This window comes from Poeciliopsis prolifica, unplaced genomic scaffold (genome assembly GCF_027474105.1).
Source record: "Poeciliopsis prolifica strain line A6 unplaced genomic scaffold, Auburn_PproV2 SCAFFOLD005, whole genome shotgun sequence".
Classification (NCBI taxonomy): Eukaryota; Metazoa; Chordata; class Actinopteri; order Cyprinodontiformes; family Poeciliidae; genus Poeciliopsis; species Poeciliopsis prolifica.
The window spans coordinates 10,985,272-11,002,685 of NW_026562380.1; the positions used below are offsets into that span (position 1 = coordinate 10,985,272).

At 38.2% G+C, this 17,414-nt stretch overlaps 1 protein-coding gene across 18 annotated transcripts in view; it reads left to right on the forward strand.

The window, feature by feature from the left end:
* kcnma1a (potassium large conductance calcium-activated channel, subfamily M, alpha member 1a) overlaps positions 1 to 17,414 on the forward strand; it is a 145,953-nt gene that overhangs the window by 2,007 nt on the left and 126,532 nt on the right. The window lies entirely within an intron of this gene.

A 17,414-nucleotide genomic window follows, 5' to 3' on the forward strand; every position in this document is an offset into this window, starting at 1 on the left:
CTGCATGATTAAAATAAAAACAGAACGTGCGGAAAAAATGTCTGAAATCATTTGTAAGCTAATTTGTTATTAAATGCTAATTAATTCATAATTATTTCTAAAGTACATCTGTGATGAAACTGATCAAACTATTTTAAGACTTATTTTGACTTTTATTTATTGATTTTTGTTAACTTGTAAAATTAAAAGGCTGAATTCAAAAATGATATTTTTATAGATATCAGCTGGTTAATATGGCTGGTGTCACTGATTGTGTCCGCATGTAGCGGACACAATTATTCATTTACTATTTATGCCATATTTTGTTCTATACAACACACTCATTTTGAATACAACCCCATATGTGACAGGAGTATAGAAAACATCTGATATTCTCTTCAGGCTACTTTTGGTTGGCTTTTTTACATTCTGTTGTAATTGTAAAGATGTGTCATCACTTGTTTGAGGTCTGTGATAGTTGTCGGTTGAGAAGCCTTTCAATTCATATCTTTGTTTTATTCCCTACTGTGGTTGTTGTATTAGTGCAGACCGACTGACGTTAATACTATCAGGTATTGGTTCCCGGTTTCCTGATCCTGCCCTGATAATAGCTGCATTGCTCCAGTCACAGAAGCTGTGGTGGTTGCTGTACAAGAGGTCTTTCCCCAATCCTTTCAATTTCTGTGTACCAACTCCCTCTTTTATGCTTTTTACATGGCTGGAATGCGTTCTACCTTAAATGTCGGCATAGTGCTGAAGGTAAATTGTGAGCCGGAGTAATGTAGAAATAGGATAATAAGCCGGAATGCCTGTTATGCTGCCTGCTTGGGGTGGATGAATCATAGCTGATTCACATTTAGTTCATGTGTGACTCACACTCTTGCGTGTAGTGAGAGTGGTCCCCCTGGATGGATCGAAGAGCTGTTGAATGGTGAAATGTGTATTTTAAAATTTTTTTATTTAGAACAACAACAAAAAAAGTAATGATAATTGATTAAATGAAGACTGGGAGAAAAAATGATTTAAATTTTGTGTCCTTGTCGCATCCTGTCTGAATCTTTCATGCCATGTGTTCTTGACCTTTTCCTGTCTTTTTCGCTGAAATCGTGAGCTGGGAGTAGAGCATAGAGAGCATCTTTGTCAAACAATAATTACAACAAAAAAAATCAAATTTTCTCTTAAACCTGGCTCAGTAGCAATTCAACATATTTTTGTCTTGGTTTGGTTTATTGGTTGTTTTGAGTTCTCTTTAATGCCCATATGAACTTTTACTACTGCTGCTTCTGCATGGATCAAAATAATGTGCAGTTTGATATTATTATTATTATTACTATTATCTATCAGTATGATTAAAAGAAGTACTCTTATGTATAATGTACTAAGTGTTTCAGTATGTAAACATACACAATAATTCTGTAGCTGGTAACATTGGTCAAAGTTTTAGTCAATGAAGGGAGCAGAACATAATTTTTGTAAGTTTTAAAATAATGTGCTGTATTACTGATGACACATTGTTGACCCGAGGAACTTTTCAGCAACCTCATAAAAAGATAATCTTTACATTTGATCAATATCCAGCATACAAAAGTTGGATATATGTTTAAAAACGTAAAGCATCAAGATTATTTATATTTTTTTGACAAAAGGAGATAATTTGTAACTGTTTCTCTGCAGCAGAAATTCAATGCAGGTATTCGTTAAAACAAAGGAATTGTTAAACGGCGTCTTCTTCAAATATTTTAAATACCTTTTATTTCTATTACAAAAGACGCACTCAGCCTTGGAGCTGCAGGTTGCAACATACGCCTAAACCCATTGGAAGTGTTCATAGAAGAGTTGGGTCTGTTGTAACTGCAAAGAGTGGACTCACTTCATGTCAAACCTCATGAATATATGAATATGAACAGGATGTCACTGAAGCTCACATGTCTCGCAGTAGACAAGTGGATATTTTTAGCAGTGTACCAACGGTATTACGGTATACATATTTCAGAAACAAATTTGTCTTTTAATTTGGCCAAAGTGACATATCATAGGTTAATGGCACAAGATAAAAAATGAACAGCAAGAGTTTCCCGGGTCCCAAACCCTGTCTGGGATCTTGTACCAGACAGGGTACTCTCAGTGACCCTTAGGTATGAGTGTCTGTATGCATAGTTGTTTGCCCTGTGAGTCTTGGTGTTGCCCCTGTAATGAACTGGTGACCCAGTCAGAGTGCACTTACTGCTCTCCCAATGACTCCTGCACCAGTCTCCCCATGACTCTGCAAGGATGACTGGATGTATTCAATGAATAGGTGGATGAACAAATGCATCACACAAACCACAGTGGCATCTATTAACTGAGGCTTTCACGATGAGTCCACCAAGGTATCGGCAGTGCTGAACAAAACATTAGCAAATATTTATATCTCATTCAAACAGCTTTCCTTTACACCATAAAACTAACTCTGCACTGTGTACTATTTATATCACTGCTTGACTGTCCTCTCCCTGTCATGTTGCTACACTCAGACTTTGTCGTCAAAAAACTGCATTAAACTATGTTACCCTTCAGACTTTTCACTATCTTACTAGTAACGTGATGAAAACGAGCCATGCAGATATAATTAGGGATCCATCTTGTGGCTGCTGGTGGATATCTGGTTGTCTCTTTTCTCTTGTAAATGAGGAGAAACTGTTAAAAACAACCGCGTGTTCCTGTTGGTTTCCCCCTGTGTGTTTGTAGGGAAGGCAGAGTCATCCTGTTAGGTGACTTTGGAAGGCTTGACACTTGGCTACAGTGGGAAAAGGCTTGTTAGGAGCATTAAGACGGGTGAAACTGGATCCCTGTTCAGCTGACTGGTACAGCCGGTGAAGTTGGCAAGTGTTTCATACAGGATGCATAGTTGGCCTGGGGCCGTGGCCGCCTCTCTGCGCCGTTACTGGGAACCTGGAATCAGAAGCGAGGAAATGGAGGTGGGAGCTCCGAGGGAGCGAGGGGAGATGTGGATGTGGAAACGGCGGGTGAGAGGACGATGAAAGGTTTTCAGAGCAGTGTCCCCTGCCTGGTTTCAGTCAATGACACACAGCTGCTTCCTAGTTCTTTATAATGGCCTTCATCTCTATTAGGATTACAAGCACATGGCAGCGCGATCATGCAGAAAGAAGGAAAGGTTGTTGCAAAGTGAAATGTGCTTTTAGTTCTTGGAATCGGGACAGTTTAACCTCTGAGAATAAAACTTAAAAGGTGCTACCTTCTTATTACTGCAATACTAAGTGCTGTAGGAGAAATTGATGATGAAATGTATTCTGACTCTATATATAACTGAATTGTTTTATTTCAGAAAGAGAGAAAGGAAGGGAAAAGACTGATTTAAAGCAATAGGTGCACCTAGAATGATTTCAAAATAAAAATCGGCACAAGAAAAATCAAGTAAGTGAGCGCGTTGTTTCACTACTCCTAGATGCTGTTTTAAACCACACATCAGCTACATGTGTAATCTGATTCACCGTTATTCCCCAGCCAGCGCTCATCCTCAGGTTTCCTGGGTAAGCTACAATATTGCAGCGTCCACACCGCAGCCAGAGACGACTCATTCTGAATGAACACTGGATGAAGTCATTCTGTAAACATTGTGCGAATAAATTGTAAATTAATATGATGGAGTTTATTTTCAGTCATTATTCCAATTCCTAGTGCTCCCCTTCTTGAGATTTAGCGATTCTCTCTGAATCCTGCCCCTTCCGTGAGTGTTTTGATGTGACGCCTCTCCTATTTGAGTGGGAAGGAGCATAGAGACCTACGTTTCCTCAAAGCCCCATTATGAGTGGCACCATCATGCTCTACCCATAAAGGGAATGAAAAAACTGAAATATTGCATATCATGCAACGCATTACTCAAAATGCTAAAATTAATTGGCACATGTTGCTTTTTGCAATATAATAGCTGGGATGTAACATAACAACTGAGCAACTGGTTGTAAGATAATCAGATGAATAAATTAATCACTTACTGCAGGGAAAGTTGTCTTATGATTTGGGGAGCAAACTTTATTGTCAAAGATGAGAATCAATTCCCAAACCCGTCAGAGCTTTCCTCCAGAACTTTGGCATGGAGAGGATTGAATGGCCGCCCTGTTGTCCGTACCTCAACCCTACTAAACACACGTGGGATCAGATGAGATGTACAACTTCTACCAGAGCGACTAGTGCAACCACACCTGTCGCTCTGCAACAAATGCTTGTTGAAGGGCAGAATGTCATCTTGTAGCAGTGCATAACCAAGCTCATCCGCAGAAGGAGCATTTCTAGGGTGGTATGGTTGTACTACGTTCTCGCACGCTACTAAAACCCCTGTTTGTTAATTGAACAAACTGTTTAATTACCAAAATGTCTTGTTTCTTCAAATTGTATTTTTTTTTCCAGTGCAAAATCAATAGCACAGTAGTCAGTATCACATTGCAATTTTTTCATTGCCCATTCAATATACAAATGCATTTTTGTTAGAAATGTGGCTCTATTTAAAAGGGACTTAAACAAACTTTCTGATAATAAGAAGTATTGCCAAGATGGATTGTTAAAAAAAAGAAATGGTAGACAAAACATAGAATTGTTTGCTTTATGTACTCCGTATAAAATTTTTGCATGGTCCCATGTTGTATTATAAGTTTTTGATTCTAGTGGCTTTCAATCACATTAACCAGACAGGAAAGGAGTTACAGAAGATCGTGGGAAAACATTCGGCGAATTGTGCAGGATACATCTATGTCATAAAATAATGGTCATCTATGATTTGCCTCTTTTGCCACTGAGCCATCAAGCTTCTACTTATTCCTTTATGATTTTGGGTTGAGTTTAAACTGATTATGGCGTGTTAAAATACTCTGCATCTGCGACTTTGTAATAAGAAAACTGGGTTTTCTGAGGCAACAATGAACTGTTCACACTGTCTGAACCACAATGGTGTCACCAAGACATGGTCAGACCAAACATCTGCTGTATAAGTCAGAAAGGACATTTTCAATCCAAACATGACTCTGCTTTCTCTTCAACCCCTTTGAGGGTGCATCACACAGTGTCTTTGTGCACTTAAGAGCCACCAGCTGCCAGAATTGTAAAGCAGTTTATGTCCAAACAGAAGAGGAACCGTGATGGAGATGTGCTTTTGGCTCTGCCTGAACAGATTTACTTACTTTTTCAAACCTATTCAGGTTGACATGGTAATACATGGATATATTCTCTGGATATCACATTAAAGCAAACCAGTTTTTTTTTCCAGGACAGTAGTTTCTGCTGTTGTGAGGACTACAGAGATGCTCACTTGTTTCAAAAATCGCAATTATTTAAATGTGGTGATGACACAGTGTGAAAGAGAATGAGCCGATTTTCAAGACAATGAGTCAATTTTCTTGTTTCCCCCACTGTAGCTTGCTCTTTACATACACATTTGAGACTCTTTAGTTTCAGCATTTGTAATTCTTTGACTGAGATTTAACTTCAGGATCTGCATTTTATTTTTGCTTATTTTTTTACTTTTAAAGAGTGAAAACGGCCATAATAATTTTTGAAATGTAAACTTCAGTAGTAAGTACTGATTGTACTCAGTGTGGGTCTTAGAATTTGAGTGTGCTCACTGATTACGTACATTGGGCATCTGGGCCCCATTTTTCTCTCTTTTTGTGTGAGCTAGTGGTTTAGAAATCTACCTCATGGTTGTTTCTAATGAAATACAGCAGCCTTGGTGATCTTTAAATCATCTCTGGGCATTTTTCATAAAGGAAGATTGTTATTGATTTCTATGCTCTAAGGCCTGGCTTACATTGCAGTGGAATTAATCAAACCCAGACCAGCGTTTGCTACATTTGTGGTTCTCGGTGTCGCTTGATCATAGCTGAATGTATGGCCTGGGTCTTCAGTGTATTAACCCTTCAAGTAAAATGGACCACGGAAGGAGAGAAGAGATATTGTGAGTCTGTGTGTTCCCTTATGCTTGGCAACAGACCAGCTGAATGTTGGCAGAGCAGCACACTCCCCTCCACCATCAGCTGTCCCTCTCACTAACCACACCCTGACTTGGCCCAGCTCTCCCACTTCATCCCACATGAGTTTTTTGAATTCCAGATGTAATTGAAGAAATTAAATGCTAATCCCATTAGGACACTGACATAACTAAACTTGCGATTGCATTGACATTTATATGTCTGAATAGGTGGATTACGACAGTGTCTAAAAAAGCATACACGCTTTTTTAGATTTCTCTCTCCTAGTCAATGGCCATAAAATTTGGCAAGGCTTGAAAATGAATGTCCACCCTCGTCTCATCCAGTCTAGATGAAACGATGAACCTTATGGAGGTCGGATTGAAAACAATCATTTTGCATGAGTTTAAAATTGCTCCCTGAGCTGCGACACAAACACTGAAACACTGTTATTGTGGAGTAATCTTCTCACTGTGACCCCGATGCTCAGTTGGATAATAGACGTGTTTCAAAGCTCGAGCTCAGAGGTTCAAGCTACTTATAAGGTTAAATTCAGACTAAATCTACATCTGTTTACTGTCTTAAACTTAGCTGAAATATCTTCGGGTTTAATTTTTAAGCAAAATTAAAAAGCTTGTTTAAAAAAAAAAAGTGCACCCTTACCAGAATGGACAGGCTGATATTTGACAGGTTTTTAAGCTACATAAGGAAAACACTTTTTTCTGCAATAAGGATCAGCATAAATAAATATTGTGAAGTAAAATTTAAAGCAAAATCATTAAGATTTTTAATACAGGGCGTAAACATAAATGTATAAAATGCCAACAAGAAAAATAGAGCATGTTTTTTTTTTATGAACGTATAAAAATACCGTACCATGTAACTTTTGCATCTTTGTTCTTTTCTTTCCATCTATTTTCTCCTAATCTCTGCCTTTAAATTCCAGCCAGATGAAATAATAGACCCTAATCTTTAGAATCACAGTGGATATAACAGGAGCTCCTCCAAACCTTTTAAATTCAGCACCTCTGATTGACTTTCTTTTCTCATACTCCTAATGTGGAACATGTGACTCATGAGTTCTATTCAGAGCTGATCCTTTTTATTCCCCTAGACCCTAATCCCTAATTTTCTGGGTGTGATCTGAATGCCATGCAGGGAGGACTGTAGTGGGCTACGTTGATGCACGTTAATCCACAGACAAGCGGAACCTACACTATGTTTATCACATGAGTCGCATCCCCGCCCTAACACTTCCCAAACGGTGCTCTCCTGCTGTTTGTCGTGTTACGTCTTCCTCAGACACTGACTGGACTTTTTAAAGGACAGCCACGGCTGGGTATATATTCTGAGGTCAAAGGTTAAAGTGGGAACAGTAAACCTGACTCCACCAAGGAGCTGAATGTTAGTGGCTTTCCCATCATGGGGACTATGCCGCAGCGTCTTATGCTAACAGATCCTTGGTGTGTTTGAGTGTCCTCTGCTGCTTGGGATCAGCTTGGCTGATGATTTGGTGTTTCATAGTTTAAGTAGCTTTATGCTTCAGCTGTTTTTGTCTGTTACTTGGCTGAAATCAGAATAAGACTTTGTTAATTATTTGAAACATCCAAAATGTAAAGCGGTCTTTCTTGAAATGTATTTAAATTTTTATTGGCATGCCAAACTTGCAAATGCACAAAAAGTGTAGTTAATATTGAAGTAACTATGAGGCTTAAATTCTGAGCTGTTATACAGAATGCAAATCATGCTGACCAATTTTAATTTTATCAGGTGAGATTGTAATCATTGCTATATTTAAAGTTCATTAACTGAAAGACTAAAGTTAAACTGCAATACATTTAAAACTTTACTCAATGCAGAACTATAGCACATATTATATGAAATAATGAATTAAATATAGAAATTATATATGACATAAACATCAATTTAAATTGTAATGAATGATTTCCACATTTAATCATTTATTTGTATATTTAAAATTTACTGACTAATTTAGAAAGCTATTGCCACATTTATTTATATAAATGTAGTTTATTTATATAGCTTTTTGTTGTATTCCCATTTTTATGTACGCAACTTTATAATCAGCTTAATGTTGGCCTTTATGGATTGTACTGCATTGATCTGTTGCCATGTTTTCAAACACATAGAGTGAATTAGAGTTAGAATTGTGAAGTAATTGAATTAAAATCAATTTGCTATTACACATTCTGGTTGTGAATGTCATCTTAACCAAGGGCGTGTGTTCAGTTGCATATTTCTAACCAATATCCAGATTAACTAGTATAAACAGCATCATAATCCGATACGTTTGTGGTTATGGTTATGACCCAATGTCAGATTAGCAGAAGTTGATGAATGGATGAATAAATGTGTTGTAAGGTTATGCTTAATTTAATTTAAAGCGTTTGGAAAGTTGACTGAAACATCTTATGGAGGGCGACACAATAAAAAATGATCAGCTGGTTTCCAGAAAACTGCATTAAAATGTTTTGTGTTCTCAGTTAAGGATTTTTAATCACTCTTTTTCTCTTTTTTTCTTCAACTCTGTTTTCACATTAAGACATGCAGTCATATTATAATAATGGCTTTTACAGAAAACATCCAAGCTTTTCATGCTGTGGCATGGTCTCTTAGCTCATGCGCTGCCCTCCAACTAATATTTAGTGGAGCTGATTATCAGGCAGAGCCAGACATCTTCTAGTTTCCCCCCCTCTGCCCTCCCTCCAGCTTTCTTCCAGTTCCCTTAACCCGCCGCCCACCCTGAGAGATCAGCGCTGCTACACAGACATCAAAACGCAGTTAACAGTTTAATTGAAGCTTTGAGCTGTGTGCAGTGATGCACACAGAGAGTGTGTAGAGGACACGGCAGTGACCTTCAGTGATCCCCAGCAGAGGCAATATTTCTGGTTTTTATTTGGGACTCAGATTCTCTCTGGGCAACTTTTGTGAAAATAAAATCTTGTGGGTGAGCAAGTAAACCCTCCGACCCTCCAAAAAACAACCTGTGTTATCAGAGATGGTTCTGAATGTGTTAAAATTACATGTCAGCACCACAATCGTCGCCCTCAGCAACTGGTCCCAATTAACCTCAGAGGGGGCCAGACTAATATGCTAATTGTCATTCTCCTAGTGGGTTAAAAGCAGGCTCAGGTTTCGCTGGCCCTCGTAGCATGCATGCTACAATGCTAGTACCGCAGCTCATGTGGCAGCACTCCAGTCGGTGCATAAAACGGGATGTTACAGAGCGAAAAACAAAAGTCTAAATGACAACACAAGATGAACATTATTTAGGTTACCTTATGGCTTTTCTGGGTTTTTCAGGGTGACTGCACATAATGAATTGCCCTGCTGTCAATTACTACCTTGTTTTTGATGCTCGCAAAAGTGAAATCCCAGAAGGCCTCACCCGCCTCAGGTTTCCCCCACTGCCCGGCACAGTTCTGAATGCTGTGAAATGGATCTTGACGCGAACAAAGCGAGACGGAGCATTTTCTGAGCAGCACGAGCGTTGTAAAATGATGCTTCTGCAGCTGAGCTTCCATTGACAACATGTGTAGACATGATTTTTACAGAATGATGCACAGAGAGTATGGGTTCATTGCTGGATGCCTCATTAAAGATGGATAATGGTGCCAAGCTGCTTTGCGGCTCTGTAACAGACTATACAACTCAGTTAAAATATTCTTTTGTAACGGATTCATAGAGGAGGGTTAGGTGAGGTTTCCGCTTTGGAAAATATTTATCTGCAATGTTACTTTTATATCAATGTACAATATTATCAGTGTTTGTTGTGGACTGCTTGGAGCCCTGGTGTATTTTTTTCCTGTTCTGGAGTGTTTTTTTTTTTTGGTTGCATATAAGTTATTGCAGATTTTGTACAGTAATACTGCAAATTAATTGTCCTTGGGGGACAATAAAGTATTTCAATACAATTATAAAATGAAAAGCATAACAGACAATAGTTTGCATGACTGCACACATCTTGGTCAATGTGCTTTTGCAATATATTTTGAATTCACGCACATAAATAATCTGCATAATGATGAAACAAGTTGTTAGAGTTTAACCAATAAAAGAAGTGTAATCTTTTTTTACGCATATATTTATCGGTGAATAATTTTGTACATTAAGTGCAAAAATCCAACAATTTGGAAATTATTTTTAGTCGTAGCTTGAAGTCCAAATTAAATTAATTAATTTGTTAATAAATGTTTACATTTAATTAAACACTCTATCCTGCTGTCAATTTATGTTTTAAGAACTGGACAACCAATAACTTGTAACCAAAAAAATTATTGCATGCATTTAAATTTCTTCAATCAAAAGATGTCCTCCATAATAAGTAAAAGATACATTTTTAGAGTTGAAGTCATTGGGGGAGTAAAATCAAGTTTACTAGATACAATCTTACCCAGCATTGATGTCAGGTGAATCCTTTAACAAAAGCTGCTTAGATATAAACATGTTTGTTTGCGCTTTTGTAGTTTTAGGTTTTATATCCAGCATTGCGGATGATCATACGGAGGTGGTTTGACACTGTGTTGTCATTATTTGTCAAAGAAATGGATCTAATCATAGTTACTACTGCATGCTCAGTAATTACGAGGCTGACGCTTCTGATTCTCCTCCTCGGATGCTAAAGTGTCCCTCAGGGAAACACTTGAGCTGAAATGGCTCCCAGTAAGTAAACCAGCTTCTTGTGTGGCAGCTTTGTTAATGATTAAATAAAGTGCAATTTCTTTGTCTATTAAAGGAGAGAACGCAGCTAATCATGACAGCGCAGCCAATTTATCCATGGTTTTCTGTACCGTATCTGTCAAGATTCCTTCGTTGTAATGTTTCTGGATTGCTTGCAGTCCTTCCTGTAATATGTGGTCCAGCTCTAATGTTCACCAGGGGAGCAGCAGGGATTAGCTGATGTATTCAAATGGTGTAACTCTATCAGCAGTTCTCATCTAGTGTTGTGGAATTCGTTGGCTGCAGTGTCACGCAGCCGTTGTACTCCATCGCAGTGTTTTGGCAGCATCTAACGTTTACGTGGCCACCAGCCTCAGGTATCCACTGCAAGTGGAAGAATTTTCAGCACCACGGAGAGCTCTGGTGAGGGAGACATGAAAAATCTTCTCCCCCAAATCCATGATTACTGGTGTCTGTACTGTAATGTATATTAAGAAGCATCTTTCTTTTTTTTAAAATGTTTTTTCCTCTTTATTGGAGAGTGGTCAGACAGGATAACCAGTTATGAGAACTGCGGAAGACATTTGGCAAAGGTCATCAAAACTTGAACCCATGACGGCTGTGTTGAGGACTAAGGCCTCCGTATATGGGTCAACGCCACACCCCAAGAAGCTTTCTTAGTCAAAAATGTATTTGAACCAAACCAGATTTTGACATTTCTTGTTTTTAAAACTGCACAGAGAACCAAGTATTTACTAAATGTGAGTAAAATTGAGAGTAAGTGTGTTTCTAGTATTCAGGCAAAGGTAGAACTACTTCTAAAATGGCTTCAACTATAAAATGTCATAAGGATTTAATGAGGTATGTGGGCATTTAGGGGAAACCCTTTACAAATTTTAAAAATAAAAATTAGAGCAAATTGCTGTTTGTGTTAATAATAATAACAATAATAATTGGGTGCTTGACAAGTGAAAGGATATACAGTGAATGCAGGGCAAAAAGAGAAGTTATTTGGGAACATTTACTCAGGCAATTTAACATAGATCTGCTTATTAGATCATGCATATTATATCCGATTAAGTACAGAGCCGATATTTTGCCTGAGGGGTGAAACCAGGAGGCAGCTTAAGAGTGTTTGGAATTGACAGATTTCTTACTTTTTGGGGGCATATTTCCACAAAAAATAATATTATGGATAACTCATGGAAGAACAAAACTCCCTCCGTCATAAAAAACAGAAAAATGTCCAGGTAAAAGGGATACTGCAAAATCTAAAATATAGAGTCAGTTGGAATTCCCTCAGTTGTTTGACCCATTAACTAATAATTTTCTAAATGCACAGAAACGCGCACACACACACACACACCCACACACATGATACTAATTGGTATTATATGGTAGTTATTAATGACTGGAATAGTTCACTTTTGTGTGACAAATAGAATTTGGGATTTGCTATAAACATTTATATATGTAGTACAGTTTTGTATTCATTTAATAAGTCAGGGGAATAATGGATAGTTCAGGAAATACTGGAGGCTATTCAAAGTCAAATTTTACATAATTTGTAGCTTCAGGATATAATCACTGCTCTGCTTCATAAATAATAGTTAAATAGTTGCAGCCCATAGTTGTTGAAAGCATAAAGATAACGTTGAGATTTTTGTATGTCAGTCCTCAGGAGTCCAGCATGATCTAAGTCTACTGTAAATTTAATATATAAAAGGTATTTCTGAGGCTCAGCAGACATTCCTGTGTCCTGCAGTTTACTGTGACTGCACTGACTTGAGCTGGAATGGAGTTGAGCATCTCTGGTATTGAACATGTTTTAAATGTCTCTATGAGGGTTGATCTAAATGGCTGGGTTTTTGTAAAGCCTTTGTGGGATGTGGTGAAAATAAAAGTGTGTTGAATCAGGAACACACCTAACAGAGGACACAGGTCATCAGGTACTGTACTCTGTTTTAGGATTGCAATGTAAGTTTCTTCTCCGATCGCTTGGTATAGCTCAATTCTTAAAAAACAGTGCTCATTAACATTTTCAGGAGTGAATAATAAATGCTCAATAAAGTAGGAACTCTATAAAATATGTATCAAATTGTCAACACATGGTAGATCTAAACTAATGTAGCAAGACATTTCAAGCTGCATATAAAAAAATACTGAAAAATATCCTAATCTCAGGAGGAAGCAGCTCCAGTGGGTTGACATATTTGCAGCAAAATGACAACAACATTCTGAGATCTTTGGTGGGCGTGAGATTGATGAGAACCGTTCAGACTTTCAGAGGTTTTCTTTCTCCTCTGAAGTCAGATGTTTGTTGAAAATGCAGCATTATTACAAAATGGTGCCTGGAAGTTGGCTTGGCAAAGAGTAGTTATAGAGTTTATTCATCTTGATCTCTATATTTAAATTTAATTTCATAGTATTTAAAAAAAGACGGTGTTAAAAAACCCCAAAACACTCGAACTGCCGTGTGTCAAATTTCTAAATGACACATGACTGCATTAATGGGAGGAATTGAAGAAGTTGGTTCATGTCATAGTTTTCAAATTAATTTGCAGTCTCTCTAACTTGGTTGATGTGGTGGAATACACTTTAGACGTTATTACTTCTATGCATTAATAATGTTCTGGTTAAGTAAATGATTGCAGTGATCAGTCCTTATGGATTCATGCTAATACTCTCTCTGGGTGTGCCTGGATGGTGTTGCTGCCCCCTGCTCTAATCTCTATGCAGGAGGCAATTAAGATTCACAGTCTGTCTCAAGTGAATGTGAGCAACGAGAACCCTGGTGAATTATCGGAGCCGCAGTGCAAGCAGTCTGCTTCGTTTGTTCCATTTATTGTCCGTGTAGCTGTTTTTTTTTCCCTCTGTTTTTTTGCACGTTTACTTTTTATTTTTTTTCAACTTTTATTCTGTCCTATAATAATTTTCATGCACCATTGACCTTCATGTCTCCATCTTGTTCACCCAAAAGAGCTGCGCTGAGTGATTTTTGAATGCTGGACAAAACTGGTTTGTGCCACAAAGCTTACATTCTGCAATCCGTCTTCTCTCCTCGTGGAAATAAACTAAAGGGGATACTGTTAAAGACCCGTAATCGTCTTGACCACACTGGTTGTCTGAAGCCTAACAACAAAAGGGTGAAGGAGAGGAGGACGGGTGGCAAGAAGAGATTAAACACCAAGTATTTATGAGCACATTGAGTTTGTCTTCATTTTGCGTCTTGTGATTTTGCTTCATGTTGCAGACCTCTGCTCAGAGGCGTGTCCAGAAGGAACCCATCCCCTGTCTCAGAAAGGGTCGGGGTCAAAGTTGACAAGGATTGCTGGGAAGAATTCTCATTCTCATGTAACAGTGCAGTGAACAGAAGAGACGGATGAAGTCATTTGAAGTGAAACCTCGTTTTGTAAGCTCCACTGCTGCTCTGTCCTGCTTCTGCAGGACCAGGCTCGGCCTGCTTGCGCGGCTACTCTGTAATTACTTCACAACACACGCTCTGGCCATCACGGCCACGCTCCCTGTCAATCAGAGCATCTAGTTCTTGGCGAGGTGTTAGAAATACAAGGTTTATCTGATTTTAAAAATGCATGCAAGGCAATAAGAACAAAGACACTCAAGTCTGGAAATACAGCTCCTATTTATAAATAGATAAAGAGGATCTGTGTTAGCCTCGCTCGGGCTCCTAGAGTCATCTCTACACTCTGTTCAAACACTTAAAGGAGTTTTTTTTTGTTGTTGTTGAACTACTTCTTCAAATAATAATGGGGGGGGGGAAACCTTTTGATCAGACGAATAATTAAATCAACATTGACGTTTTGAAAATATCACTTTTCTTTCCTTTTTTAATTTTTTTTATTTTTATGGGGGGACACATTTTAAGAAGAATGCAACACAGAAGCAAGAGGAAGCCAGCGGGTAAAATGGCAGCGGCTGTGATATGTTGAGATTGAAATGCATAATGTGATTTACTGCTTTCTCAAGGTCTGCTTCAGTCCTGCTGTTTCTCTTCACAAATGCAATACACACACACGCACGCACACTTGCAGACTATTAGCAGCATTAGGAGTCTGACATTTAAGTCAGTGTATGCCACACGGGCGGTGGTTTGCTTCACTGTGCAACTGCTTTGTCACAGCGCTTAGACATAGTAAATGCTAGGAAAGACACTTTAATGAAGTTTCTTACATTTTTACATTTGCTCATCTCGTATTATTGAATATGAAATAACAGCAAAAAACAGCCACCTTGAAGAATGGAAATAAGTGTTGAAAATCACAGTTTGAAGGGGGTTGTCCTCTCAGCCAGCTCAGTTAAATGTGCAGAAACCAGTGCAAATGCTGGGAAGAGTTGCCTTACCATAATGGCCTGGTTTAAAAACACCAAGAATGAATCAGACTTTGGCTTTACACATACACAGCACACAGACATTAACATGTAAATGTAGACTTTTGAGGAAGAATTAAGTACATATATTTATTGTTGTTTTGTCAGATTTTCATCATGCGTGTGTTTCTGCACAGACCTTCCAAATCTGTCTGTTATCCAACAGAATGTTTCGATTACTCCCACAATCTACACATTCAGCCTTTGGAAAATTATGTAAAGATATATAAAAAAAACAACAGGTGCAAAGCACTTGTTTGCACTGTGAATTACTGTGAAAATAATAGAAACAACATCCTTATCTTTAAAAAGATCTAAATGTTATCCAACATTACTTATCTACCTTAATCTTGCATGACGCTTCACAAGTAAGAGTGCATATTCATGTATACACTGTGTCACTTATACTGTATATAGTGTTACATATTGTCAGTTTGAATTACGGTAGTAGTGAAGTATGGTAGTTCCTCTAGCTTGCAGGCTGCTTTCTGCTGTAAAGCCTGACCTACTTTTGAACTCCTGGAGGCCTGTGACCTCCTCACGACCAGTTCATATCAGAGCAGGGGTCACTAATTGTAACGCTGCGAAAAATGGTAGCCTGCAGTGTGAGCGTTCCTATTCTGGAGGAGCCAATAGTTAAACTGCTTTCAACTGGGGCTGTTTTGAGGACTGTCTTTAAAAGGGCTCCTACGACAGTGGTTATTGTATATAATCATTGATTGTGTGTGGGATGTAATCAATGGCATGCTGTTTTGTTTGCTGCTTGGACACAGATTTTGCAGCTTCATTATTGATGGAGGGGAACCTTAGGTGGGTTCTCTGTGTTTCTCAATCAATAACAAGACCTGAAGATCTAATTCACACTCTACAAAGGATGCATGCACTGCACTCTTGGTCAACAATATTTACTGTTGCTTTTGTTCACAGTAGAATGTAATTAAAATATACTTGTTGTAATTATAAGGAGAGAGAGTAATGGCTTCCTGGACAGTCTCTTTTTTTAAAATATCTTTTGGATTTTTCCTCCCCTCCAGGCTGACGTTGCCAAAGAAATTTCTCTGGGAACCCTGTGCACACACCATGTGGTTTTCCCCTGGAACTACACAGCAAAACTTGGCCCTGATCCAGCTGTAACAGTAATCGACAGCTGTAGGGCATCAGTGTGCTCTGATTAGCAAGAAAACTAAATAGTCTGTGTGCCTGTAAACCTCACACGCAATTTGTTTGCTCTTCAAAGTTTATATTGGATGAAATGTAAAAAAAAGGTGGCCCAATATGAGCTTAAGATGCTTTTTTGCCATTTTTTAAATTGCACTGTATGCTGTTTATGATCAAATGAAAGATGATTTCAGCTAAGTTTTTCCAGCAATCTGGCATCAAAGTAAATGCAATTGAATTTCCTGTTAAACTCAAAGACAAAAAGGTAAATAATACTTTTGGTAGCATTAAAGATTATATATTCATTGTGAATATTTGTGTGCTGGCGCCGAGGTTCATCGATGGCACTTAGTTTTATTTTTGCCGTGTTTTTTCAGGCGTTTTGAAGTCTTGTTGGTTTGTCATTGTTCAGCATGGTTTAAAATAGACAGGGGCATTTGGAGGAAGCTTAACTGCAAGTGCAACATACTGTACATGACTGAATTAGAGTGCTGTCATTGGGCCCATTATTTGGATATTTTCTATCACCATGTTGGTTTACGAGTCTCAAGTTACACTACTTTTTCTTGATTTTTTGTTTTTTTCTTATCCATGTAGTTTTTTATCAATCTGCCCTTAAATTGTCATTAAGAGTGCTGAAGGCAAACTCTAAATATTTCAAGTGATGCATTTAAAACTGTCAAAGTGAAGAGAGAGATCTGGCATAAGAGGATCAGTGATGGGTGTAGGATATCTAACTTTAACAAGATTTACGTAGCTCAAAATAAACACTTTACATCTGCTGGTAATCTCTTTTGTGAAACTCATACACAGGACTCATTCTCTCTGTTACCGATCCTAATATCTGGCTAATTTCACACCTCTTTGTACAGTACGTAACAGCTGTTACCTTCTGGTGACATGAGAAATGCATTAGATTGACATGGATCAACTTTAACCCTTTGTTTCAAAGCTATTGGCAAGCTGTAGTCATCTGTGTCTCCTTTTTGTTTTAACTGGTGCGTTTTTAAGCCTTTATCAGCTCCTTTTCACCCCTTCAGATAAAGGTTGCAGAACTTTTAATAGGTCAACTTTTAAATTACCAGGTGAAGCTGACATAGTGGAATCTCAGAATATTTTTTTCTGAGGATACCCATATCGCTGTCACATCTTATTAAAATCATATTACTGCAGCGTTGTAAGGAAAGAAACACCAGCAGCGTTTTTATTGATCTTTCTGTGGTTTTCGATTGGGATGGCTGCTTGAAA